General features: G+C 43.5%; 2 long non-coding RNA genes across 5 annotated transcripts; one reads left to right on the forward strand and one right to left on the reverse strand.

Moving 5' to 3' along the window:
* The first annotated feature begins 4,110 nt into the window (after window positions 1-4,110).
* Window positions 4,111-8,185, forward strand: LOC115579021 (uncharacterized). Its single transcript, XR_003983578.1, has 2 exons — window positions 4,111-4,307; window positions 5,650-8,185. It is a non-coding gene; the product is annotated as an uncharacterized LOC115579021 (long non-coding RNA).
* LOC115579020 (uncharacterized) lies at window positions 5,892-10,479 on the reverse strand. Of its 4 annotated transcripts, XR_003983576.1 has the most exons (6): window positions 9,544-10,479; window positions 9,124-9,440; window positions 8,957-8,989; window positions 8,739-8,851; window positions 6,981-7,340; window positions 5,892-6,029 (listed from the first exon to the last, which is right to left on the reverse strand). It is a non-coding gene; the product is annotated as an uncharacterized LOC115579020 (long non-coding RNA). The 4 variants fall into 4 exon arrangements; XR_003983577.1 differs by having other exon boundaries at window positions 8,957-8,982; window positions 9,124-10,479; XR_003983575.1 differs by having other exon boundaries at window positions 8,961-8,989; window positions 9,124-10,479.
* Between the last annotated feature and the right edge of the window lie 60 nt (window positions 10,480-10,539).

A 10,539-nucleotide genomic window follows, 5' to 3' on the forward strand; every position in this document is an offset into this window, starting at 1 on the left:
GAAAATACTTAGTTTTATCAATAGAACTTTCTCAGTAAACTTCCTAAAGTGAATTGCAAAAGAAAAGTTTCTGACAACATGATATTTTATTTCAAATGATCATTTTCATCCTTTATCAATAAAATCTTTGTATCTGAAACTCTAATCATAAAAGAACGAGGCATCTTGTTGATTTTGGAGGACAAACGCAGGTCTTTTTCGCTCGCAGATTGATTGAGTTGTCAAACTCGCTGTCTGGTCATTTTATCTGCTGTGGAACTTGGAGCTCAGCGCGCTCCCATCAGGGTATATTTGTAGCTACAACACAATGTTCAAAAGCCTTTGTCCCTCATCCTTTTGCTGTGATCTGCGTCTCGGGGTTTGTGGACAAAAGGTGTCAAACGGAGCGTTGGACTTGGCCTGCCATGTCCTCCCAAGGCTGCTCCTAATCCTATTACTGCGGGCTGTGGAGGAGTATGGATCCTGCACTCCCTTCATCCCCCAAACTATTAAAGTCCAAGGGGGCCCTGTGTGTTTACTCTGCGTATGTGTGCGCGTCTATGTGTGTGTTCTTGTGTGTGTAATTGCATTGTAAGCGACTTCTTATCCACGTTGTCATAATGTGTTATCCAGTGATGCGGCTCAAGGTTTGCCGTCTCTTTCGGTTTGCTACGGGGCAGGTGGACGTTTCAATCTCGCTGCTGCCATGTTCAGCAAAAACTTCAATCCACCTGTGTTTCAGGTTCAAGTTAGATCGTTCAGTCCAGAGAGTGTTTGATTGTTCTTTTGTTGTTATGTACTGTTGGAAGGTCTCACAATAATATGACATTTAATGTGTAGAAGTGTCCTCCAAAACAATGAAAACTTTCACTTTATACATGTTTCTTTTTTTAATATTTGACATCTCACGACTCTGCAGGCATCTGAGAAGTTCAGTCAAACCTCTTGAATCAAATCATTATGAAACAATAACCACACAGTTGAAAATTTGTTGTCACATCTATACAAAAACTGTACAGTAGTAGGCCTAGAGTTAATCCTACATCTTAGATATTTTTGACTTGATAAAGATGACTAGTAAACCAAACATGGGAATATTTTTCAATCTCAATGAGTTATTTTGGAAATGTATTAAATAGTGACACCCATGCAAATCTTGAATTCTTGAAATCTTGAATTCTGTGAACGTTTACACTTCAAACCTTCATAATAGATTATCTGTCAGCGATCAGAGGAAGATGATCTGCACGTATATCTGAACCAAACCTGTGATGTTGTGTAGAAAAGCTCATTCTAACTACAGCCCATTTATATTTTACATTGGGGCTGATGCTTATTTCCAATATTAGGGTGTAAAACATTCTGATGTCAATATATCAGCTGATATACACACATTTTTGCAGTGATCCCTCAAATGTTACAATAAACTTTATTGTCTAAACAACTTCACTGTGGGTTTTAAATGAACTCAATCCTTTCTTTCTGCATTATAATCTCTAAATTCTGACTTCAGTTGAAGGTCAGGTGTAAGAGGTGAGCAGGACAGCACGACTAAAACCTGTGCAGTCCATGAAAACACCTGAAGATTAAGTAACAAAATAAATCTTAAACTCTTCATATCTTTCATTTGACAGTTCGACCAGGCCTCTTCAATCTAAATCTTCATCTTTATTCTTTGATTAACTTTGGTTCAATTTGTAAAGAATCGATTCTTCATTACATTTACGAGAGCTGTATCAGTTTAAATTGTAAAAAGTAACTTTGATTTAACATTTAACATTGATTCAGGCAACAATAAATGAACATAAGAAAACCTAGGGCGCTATTTTATGGCATTAAGTGTTAAAACAAAAACTGTCTTTAGATGTCAGTATTCTAGAAAGAAAGTAAAGATTCAAGACGCAAAAAAATCTTATAAAATGTGTTTTTCTGTGTTGATTCATTGGCTTCTTTCAGTTTGTCTTATTGTCTGAGATTAAAACGAGCATAATGAAATGTTGTCGAATGGCTTTTGTTTCCTCTTCATATCACTTATCGGGCTAAAGTGCAGCGGCGGCCACACAGACAGACGCACACGCAGCCGATCGCGGCCTCTCAATGGTCGCATTTGCGTTTGCGTTGACCAGAGTCAATTGCCTGTCTAATGCTATGCACGATTAGACACCAGTAGGTACGAGGTCTAATACAGGCGAGCCTCCCAGAGCCTGGACGTTGTGGGGGCCCCACTCTGTGAACCCCATGGCCCTTCTCACTCCCCTTCGCCCTCGGCAACCCCCTCCTCCCTATTTCATCTCACCGCCCCAGTTCAATGTTAACGTCCAGTGGTGTCCACTTGTCGGACGTCTCCCTCCCCGGGCAGAAACCTGGAGAAGAAAGGGCGAAAAAGGAGAAAGAAAACCAAACCTTCCCTCCTTCTTTTCTCACCCTCGCCTCCTCTTGTGTGCTGTCCAGCTGGCTGTGACCCTTGACCCCCTGACCCTCACTCCTGACCCCTGGACCCGTTCCCACGCCACGCCTTTTTGTGTCCACCTCGCCATGGCAACACCTTGGTCACTGCTGCTGCCACGGTAACAGATGGACTGGGGCCTGGAAATAACTTCATTCAGCCCCGCCCGGAGGGGTGAGCGCCATGGACAATCTGCCCGAAAACCCCCCCCCCCTCCTGCCTCCCCCCTGACTCACACACATACACACTCTTGGACTCGTGCACAGCGCCCCCAACCCAACTTTGACACCTCCTGTGCCACATTCTAACACCCCAATCCCCTTGGATCCACTCCCTCAGCAGGGGCCTCTGGGTATCAGGGCCTGATAGAGTCATTAACACAGAAATCCTAGATTCAGCCTGGCATGTACATGGACGTACACGGGAACAAGAATAAGTTACCATTATTGGCAGAGGAAAGCGCCTAACAAGACACCCCAAAGTCACCCACATATCCCACTTCACACTGCTGGTATTTATGGTTTGCCGGCGTAGGAGCACCAACTTCATCGGAGTGCTGTAATTATCTCTCTGCTTCTTTTATTAGCCCTATTGTTTTCTCACATCCTCTGGTGAGAGAAGCTGCTGGGGGGACAGTTGTAAAGACACAGAGCTGAGCAGCGGGGGGCTCTGTTTGCTAACTCGGAGACGAGCGGCGACTTGAATGGCATCGCTGAGGAGCTCAATAAGGTGCAGCAGGAAAATGAACTGCAACAGTTTTGCTGCTAATCAGTAACTAACCTCTAAACAAGGTTGCGCGTGTTTTGTCCCCTTTCTGAGGGGAAACACCTCTCGGACGGACACTGTGAATAGATTAAAGGGGGATAGCGTAATTACTGGTGCTGAAAGGGGTCCGCGCCGCGCAGGGGGAGAAAGGGTTTACGCTGTCGAAACACACTTGTCTTTTGTAAAGACAGCTCTGATCCTCCGGGTGTCATCCCGCACTCCCTGCGGAGAGCAAACAAACAAGTAAACAAACAAAATGGCGACCGCTGACGCAACAGAGGTCTCCCATTTCACGGCTGTTAAGATTCAACTTTGTCTGTCAAAAAAAAAGGGAAAAATTAAATAGTTATATTTTTCAATGAATGTAAAGACAAAGCTTTGTCCTCTTCAAGCAATTTTATTTTTTGTTCTTCAAATGTGTGTGTGTGTGGGGGGGGGGGGTTTATTTTAAAGATAAAGCCACTGGGCTGACTGGGGAGCAGGTGGAGGAGAGGGGGGCTCCACAGGCCGCCGCCAAAACACTGACCATTGAGGCGAAATCACACAAGCGAAGCCACTTATTCAATTTTTGGGATTTCGTTTCCCCCCTCATCCATCCCCGCATGCATCTGCATCCCACTATCTTTCCCTCTAGTTTCACTCCCCCCCTCTCTCACCCTTCCCTCCCCTCCTGTGTCCAATACCCCCTCATCCTACCCTGCCCCCCCCCCCCCCCACCCCCCACCCAACCCTTTTCTCTCCCCCTCCTCCCCTCTGCCTCTCACCCAGTTCATTGTACCAAAGGAGATTTTCTCCATTGAGGCCCAGTCTCTTAGGTAACCCCAGCACTGCATGAAATGAGGAGAGGAAGAGAGAGAGAGAGAGAGAGAGAGAGAGAGAGAGAGAGAGGGCGGGGAAATTGAGAGAGGGCGAAGGAAATGTAAAGGCAGAGGGAGGGCCGGACAGAAAGGGTTGAAGAAGGAGAGGGAGAAGGACGCAGGATCAGAGGCAGCAGAGGCGGCGAGAATGAAAGATGGAGAAGTAGGACAAGTGCGGCCAGACGTCGACAGCGATGCAGCTAAAACTCGACCCAGAACTGAGGGAGGAAGAATGAGAGGCGAGGACGCCTGTCCGACATGTAAGGATGAATCCTCTGCAGCTCAGAGGGACTTTGTCATGTGCTTTTTGCAGTAATTCTTAAAACAGGTTTTAGGCCCCAAAGGGTCCAAATACAGGGCACTACTGTGCTTTTGTCTTTTTCTTGTCCTATTTCTTTATTTCCCATTGCTTTCAGCTTATATTAACTGATGTAATTTTAGACATTACACCCTTATTTCTTCTTTTTTTTCTTTTTACTTTTTAACACGACAGGTCTTTTTGAAATGGGCTCCAGCAGCCTGTGTGCTGGCAGTACCTGAAGAGGAGAGTGAACCAGCTGAGTTCGGGCCTCTAGGCCTCTTTTAAGACCAGCGGGAGGTGGAGGGGGATCGTTTCTGTCAGGAAAATTGAGCGTACTATTTTATTTTTAACATGTTTATTCACAACATAGAATAAACATGATTTAAATATAGATGGCGCACAAACTTTATTGCAAAGTTTTATCTTTTATCGGGAAAAAAGTTTCACCCGTCACGTCTCACCGGCATTCATGACAGAATGTTTTTAGTTTTACTTAAAAAGAGCAAACTCTAATGTTTACTGATACTTATAAGTACTAACAGACATTTGTATTTCAGCAGATGACATTTGAAGCCTTTTCTCTCTTTTACTTCCTGAACTATGTGCTGGATTTGCTGGCTCTGTGATCTAAGTGTAAACTTTGTTCTGCACAGAGACTTTAACTGTAAAGGAGAGGACCCTCTCTGAAACGCTGCCATCCTTTGTGGCCATGCTGCTCTGCACCTCAATGGTGGGCACACAGCACATGGGGTTCCCATGAATAGGCCAGGCCTCACCAAAGACCACATCATTTGGATAAAGACGGGCTCCCACAGAAAGAGAAAACACCTCACGGAGCGAATCAGAGAAAGATAAAATGTTGCATACGGCAAATCAGATTAGGGCGAGTCCGAGCTTTACTTTTTCATTTTCAGGTTTTTCTCCCCCCTCCCTCCCCACCCGCTCCACCCTCTTGTCTCCAACTCAGTTAAATTTACTACCGCTGCTGCTCATGCGTCTCATAATAATGCGCTCCACTGCTGTGCTGAGTTATCATCTCGGGCTTTTGTCTTCTTTGATCTGTGTGACCGTTGGGGGACCCGCTCCTTCTTTTGTAGAGGGTCACATCGGCGGCTCCTTTTGGACGGGCCTGCCCCCGGGTGGTGACCCCTTCGTTCATCATGGTGTCACCCACACAGAGGACAGGCATGAGTTAGAGCTTTTCTCTCCCTCTTCTCTTTTCTCCTCTTCCTTTCTCCATGCCTTCCCGCTCATTCCTCTGTTCTGGTCTGATCATCCTTTTCCTTCTTGTCCATCCGTAGGCGCTGACCTGTGGCCAGCTGGGGGTCAAACGCTGCGCCGATACTGACCCGCAAAGGGGCGATGAGAAGGGATATTCGGATGGAATCGCACCGCTCACTCTCTGAAGTTGGTGATTTAAAGCTGAATTGACTTCAGCAACCTTAAATCAAGCCGGGGCCGTTCACCTGGCCATCAGAAAGTGTGTGTGTGAGTATGAGAACACGCCTACGACCGAGGAAGAGGCGGAGGTCCGGAGCTGATTGTCCAAACGCAATTCTTGCGTCTGCCTTTGTGAAAACAGGAGTTGTGGATGGACATCACGCCCCTGACCTCTGAGCAGCAGCGAGGGACGGATCAGCACGGACGGGATGAAACTCTGCGGGTGGATGAGTAAGAGACACTGAAAGACAAACAGAGAAAGAGGGAGATATTGAGGAAAGGGAGAGTGTGTGTTTATGTAAATGTGAAGCCTGGAAGAACCTTTCTTGACAATTTTAGAGGTCACTGAACTTTTTTTTTTTTTTTTTTATTCTTCTTTTCCAAAAACAAAACCAGCAGAGTCGCGGCTGTAGAAGCTCTCTGCTCGAAGCTTTTAGTCGTTACAGAACAACGAAATGTAAAAAAAATTAACAATTCTGCTCTTCGGGTCAACTCAGGTGGGCAGACGATCGCTTTGGAGAAACCCTGCTTTTACGGGGCGACCGTGGTTTACAAGACGGGCTGATGAATAATTAATATCGTGATTGGTCTGAAACGTTATGTCACCAAATACAGGCAGCAGGTGGACGGCAGCCAAGTGGGACGTGAAGGGAAAGACGATTAACTTATCCGGCAAATGATAGAACACGAGACTCAAAGTCAGATTCTGCAACAGAGTCCTTCACAACTTATGTTAACGCAAAATTTAGATGTTGTAAAAACTTTTCCACGTGAGTTTTCATGTGAGTGTCAACAGGTTTTTAAGCCGACCTGATGCTTGACCTGCCGTCGCCGAACGTTTATAACTTTTTTGTCCGTTTCTTTTGCCCAGGTGCAAAGTCCGGCGCTCATACAGGCCTGCCGCTGCAGATTAGGGGGGTATCCCATTTTGGAAAAAGGGGGTTAGAGTCCGTCTGTGGAGCAGAAAGGCCTGAATAGCTCTCAACATGTTAAGTACAGTTGAATGTGTCCGGTTCGCACTCCAGCACCAGCAGCAGTCTAGAGAGGGCCTTGCTGAATTTGCAGTGGAAGGAGTGAGTGACAGAAAAAAAGGAGCGTGAATGTAGGAAGGGAGGTGTGTGTGTGTGCGTGTGTGTGTGTGTGTGTGTGTGTGTGCGTGTGTGTGTGTGTGTGTGTGTGTGTGTGTGCTTACCCTCTCTGTGTTTGCCTCAGTGTGTGTGTCTTCTCCTGTGTTTGACAAAGTTCAGGGGGCCAGACTTGGAGAAAGAAAAGGGGGAAAATGAGAGAAAGTAAAGGATTTGAATGAGGTTGGTGGGAAAAAAGGAGTGAGACAGGATGAAAAAGAAGGCAAAGATCAGACAGAGGGAGAGAGAGAGAGAGAGGACATAGAGGACAGAGAGGACAGAGAGGAGGACAAGAGGACATTTTTGGAGGGAAAAAGACGACCGGGCTCCTTGAAATCCGTGTGGCGAAATAGTCCGCTGCTTCACAGCACGAGTGGCGTAAATTGGTGATATTTATAGATTGAAGCTGCAGGAAGCGACAACTCGGTCTGGGAAATACGTATAGAGAAAGAGAAAGGGAAGGAGCGAGGGAGGGAGAGAGTGGGAGAGAGAGGGTGAGAGGGAGATCAAGAGCGAGGCTGCATTAATATGCTAATGGCCTGAGTGAATGCACAACAGGCCCACTGACCAGGCTAATCACTGGTGGACACACACTGAGGCTAATCCCTCACACTGCACTCACACACAAGCAGCCACACATGCACAGACAGCGCAGGTCAGACATTTTGGAGGGTGACATATTTGCATTGTTTTGTCTCTGTAGTCCAGCTCGTCGGATTAGAAATGAAACACTGACTTCCTGCTTTAATATGCATGTTTTTATGTCAGTTTTGGGTGATTAATGTGGGAAAAACATCCTTTTATTATTTCTGGATTTTATCAAATGCAGCAGGAAAACAGACCCGACAGGCTTCAGACAGAAATTGACTACAAATGATTAAGAACTACAATAGTATGATTTAATTTAAGTTTGTGCAAATCTTTCAAAATTATTGTCTTATGTTTAAAAGGGAAAAGGGAATAATCAGGCACACACTTTCATGAACATGTTTGATATTTGATTTCAGATTCTGTCTGCAGAAGTACAGAGGCAAAAAAAATAGAAAGATGATGTCGCTGTCAAAATACAGAAACACACGAGGGTGAAAACAGAGAGGAAATTAAAATGAGAAGCTAAATCACTGAATTCACACTAATGCACAATTTCAACTGCTGCTTTTACGTGTCTATTATACTTTTATGTAATGCATGTGTGGTCATTACTATGTGTTGTTTAATATTACAGGTAAGAATGATGCAGAATTGAAACAATAAAAGTACAAATTCAAAAACAGTTTGGATGTTGTGGTGATGAATTATTTTAGCAGATAGATAAATCTCTTTTTTTCTGAAAATTCTGGGGATGTTGTGTAGTTTTATTTAACCTAAATCATCAGATTAATTAATATTTCTTTGATTATAGACTAATTTTTTACTAATAAAGTGATCAGTTCAATGTGTCATTTTCAGTTTTCACACCAACGTAAGAAGAAAGAAGAAAATGACATTCTTTTTATTTAAAGAATTCAAGTCAACTTAAAAAAAATAGCAATAAAAACTTATACAATTATTTTCCTGTAAGCAGAAAAAATATATACAAAGGTTTAATTTGAAGACTAGAGAACAGAATGTAAAGCTACATATTTTCAACTAAACACTCACTTGGATGAAATTGTGGATTTGTACTAACAAATCATAAGAACTCAACGAGATTTGTGTAATTCCACTTCAGCCCACTAGAGGGTGTTAAAGCATCAGAAACATCACGTCCTCCTGATCAGGACAGATTTCATCTTTTAAACAAGGCAGGTGTGTAAACTGTGAACTCAAACATTATGATAACTCACAGCTGCTCACCGCCTTTTTGCTCTAAAGATTTAGATAATAGTGAGTCATTAGCAAACAGTTTTTCAGGGTTGAATAAGACAGTCTCCCTCCAAAGTCTCTCCCTCCTGGTTTCCTTTTAACAATAATTAACAAAAAAACGTTTGTCAATTCCTGACACGTTGAATTATCAGGTAGATAATCAGATGATGAGTGATGAAAACAATTTGATTTGTAATACCTACACACTCGTTGTCTATCCCTCCTCTGATCCCTGATAAAGGAAGCAAACAAATGAAATAAGTAGAAAACAGATGAGAATACTAATGTGTTATACATTTGGATACATCAGCAGGGTTCACACACAAAGATGGAAAACATTTTGTTTATTCTTAGATAAAAACTTACCTTTTTTCTGTGCTCTCATCATGACTCTTTAATATTGCGAACCTGGTGGATTATCTGTTAAAATATAATTAATATACTGTTAGAGTGGCACAACATGAGTTATGGTACATCATTGCTGGTTGTTTGTGCTACAAGTCCAGTGTCCTTGAAGTAAATACATCTCAGCTCAACTCAAATTATTTTTGTTTCTTTTTTTTTTCAATGAGCTTTTTCAGGGTGGTGCAGCATTAAAAATATAAAGTCAACTACAAACTCTCTCCTGTCGACTTCTTGTCAGACATTCTTGTTGGATGCTTAACTTGGCACAACACAACTTGCTGTGAGACAAAAAGCGAGTAAAAGACACCCTAAATATGTTTAGAGCTACAAATGAACTTTCTTCTGTTGATGTTTGTTTTTTTCAAATGTCATAATTCCAACCTTCCTCCTTTATCCGGGCTTGGGACCTGCAAAAGTGACCCAAAAGAATCACTCTAAGGTTAAAGTTAAAAATGGTTTTACTTTTGCACTTTGTCCCCTACAACAGAACCCGCTGCTAGCTGAGAAGATTGAGAACGAAACATGCTTTCACATCAGAGACTCCAAAAGTCTCAGCTGGGTGTCAAACTGTCTCCACTTGACTTGACTTCACTATCATGTGGGTTTAATTCTGTAGATTGTTCATACTTTTTTAAGCTAATAAATGCTATTGGGCGAACCAGAGCACCCAGCAAAAACCCGTACAGAAACCCAGAGAACATCTTCCCTCCACTCAGGTGACCCACTCAGACTCCACTTGGACATCCAAGCATCATTTGTTCATTTTCTTCGTGAACCACCGAGTGAATCTTTTCCACAATTTCTTTTGAAGACTTTGTCTAACACTCCACGGCAGCACGCCTGCGTTTCTCTTGTCGACTGCTGAACTTTATTTGTGTGGCCTCAAACAACACAGCGGCTTCTTTTAGTTTTTCTTGACTCAAACAGAAATAGTTCTTCTCTTCTGATTTTCAAGCATGACGTTCTCCTCTGACTCCCAAGCAGTTATTTCCTCGCCATTGTTCAGACGCTGGTTGTCATCCAGGATGTCCTCCAGCCCGTCCATATCATCAGCGCTTCTAGGTCGTCTCTCAGTGACACTAGCCTTAAGTTCAATAACTGCTTGAGTTCTGAACCCATGCTCTGGTTATCACTTCCTTGGTGAGAGTCACTATATTGTTCTGAGGGCTTCTTCTTCCGTCTGGTGTGACCCCGGCTGGTGCTGCCTCAGCTGTTGCTCTTCCTGTCCACAGCTTTGCGTTTGTTCTGTTGCTCGGTGAAGACGTTCCTGCAGTAAATGAAATGTTGATGAAATGTAAAGCTGCTGTAAGCTTTTGATCAAAGCCACAAAACAGCTCTGATGTTTCAGAATGTTGCTGGACACTTCAGCGGCTTTGA

The sequence above is a fragment of the Sparus aurata genome, chromosome 3 (genome assembly GCF_900880675.1).
Source record: "Sparus aurata chromosome 3, fSpaAur1.1, whole genome shotgun sequence".
NCBI classification, from domain to species: Eukaryota; Metazoa; Chordata; class Actinopteri; order Spariformes; family Sparidae; genus Sparus; species Sparus aurata.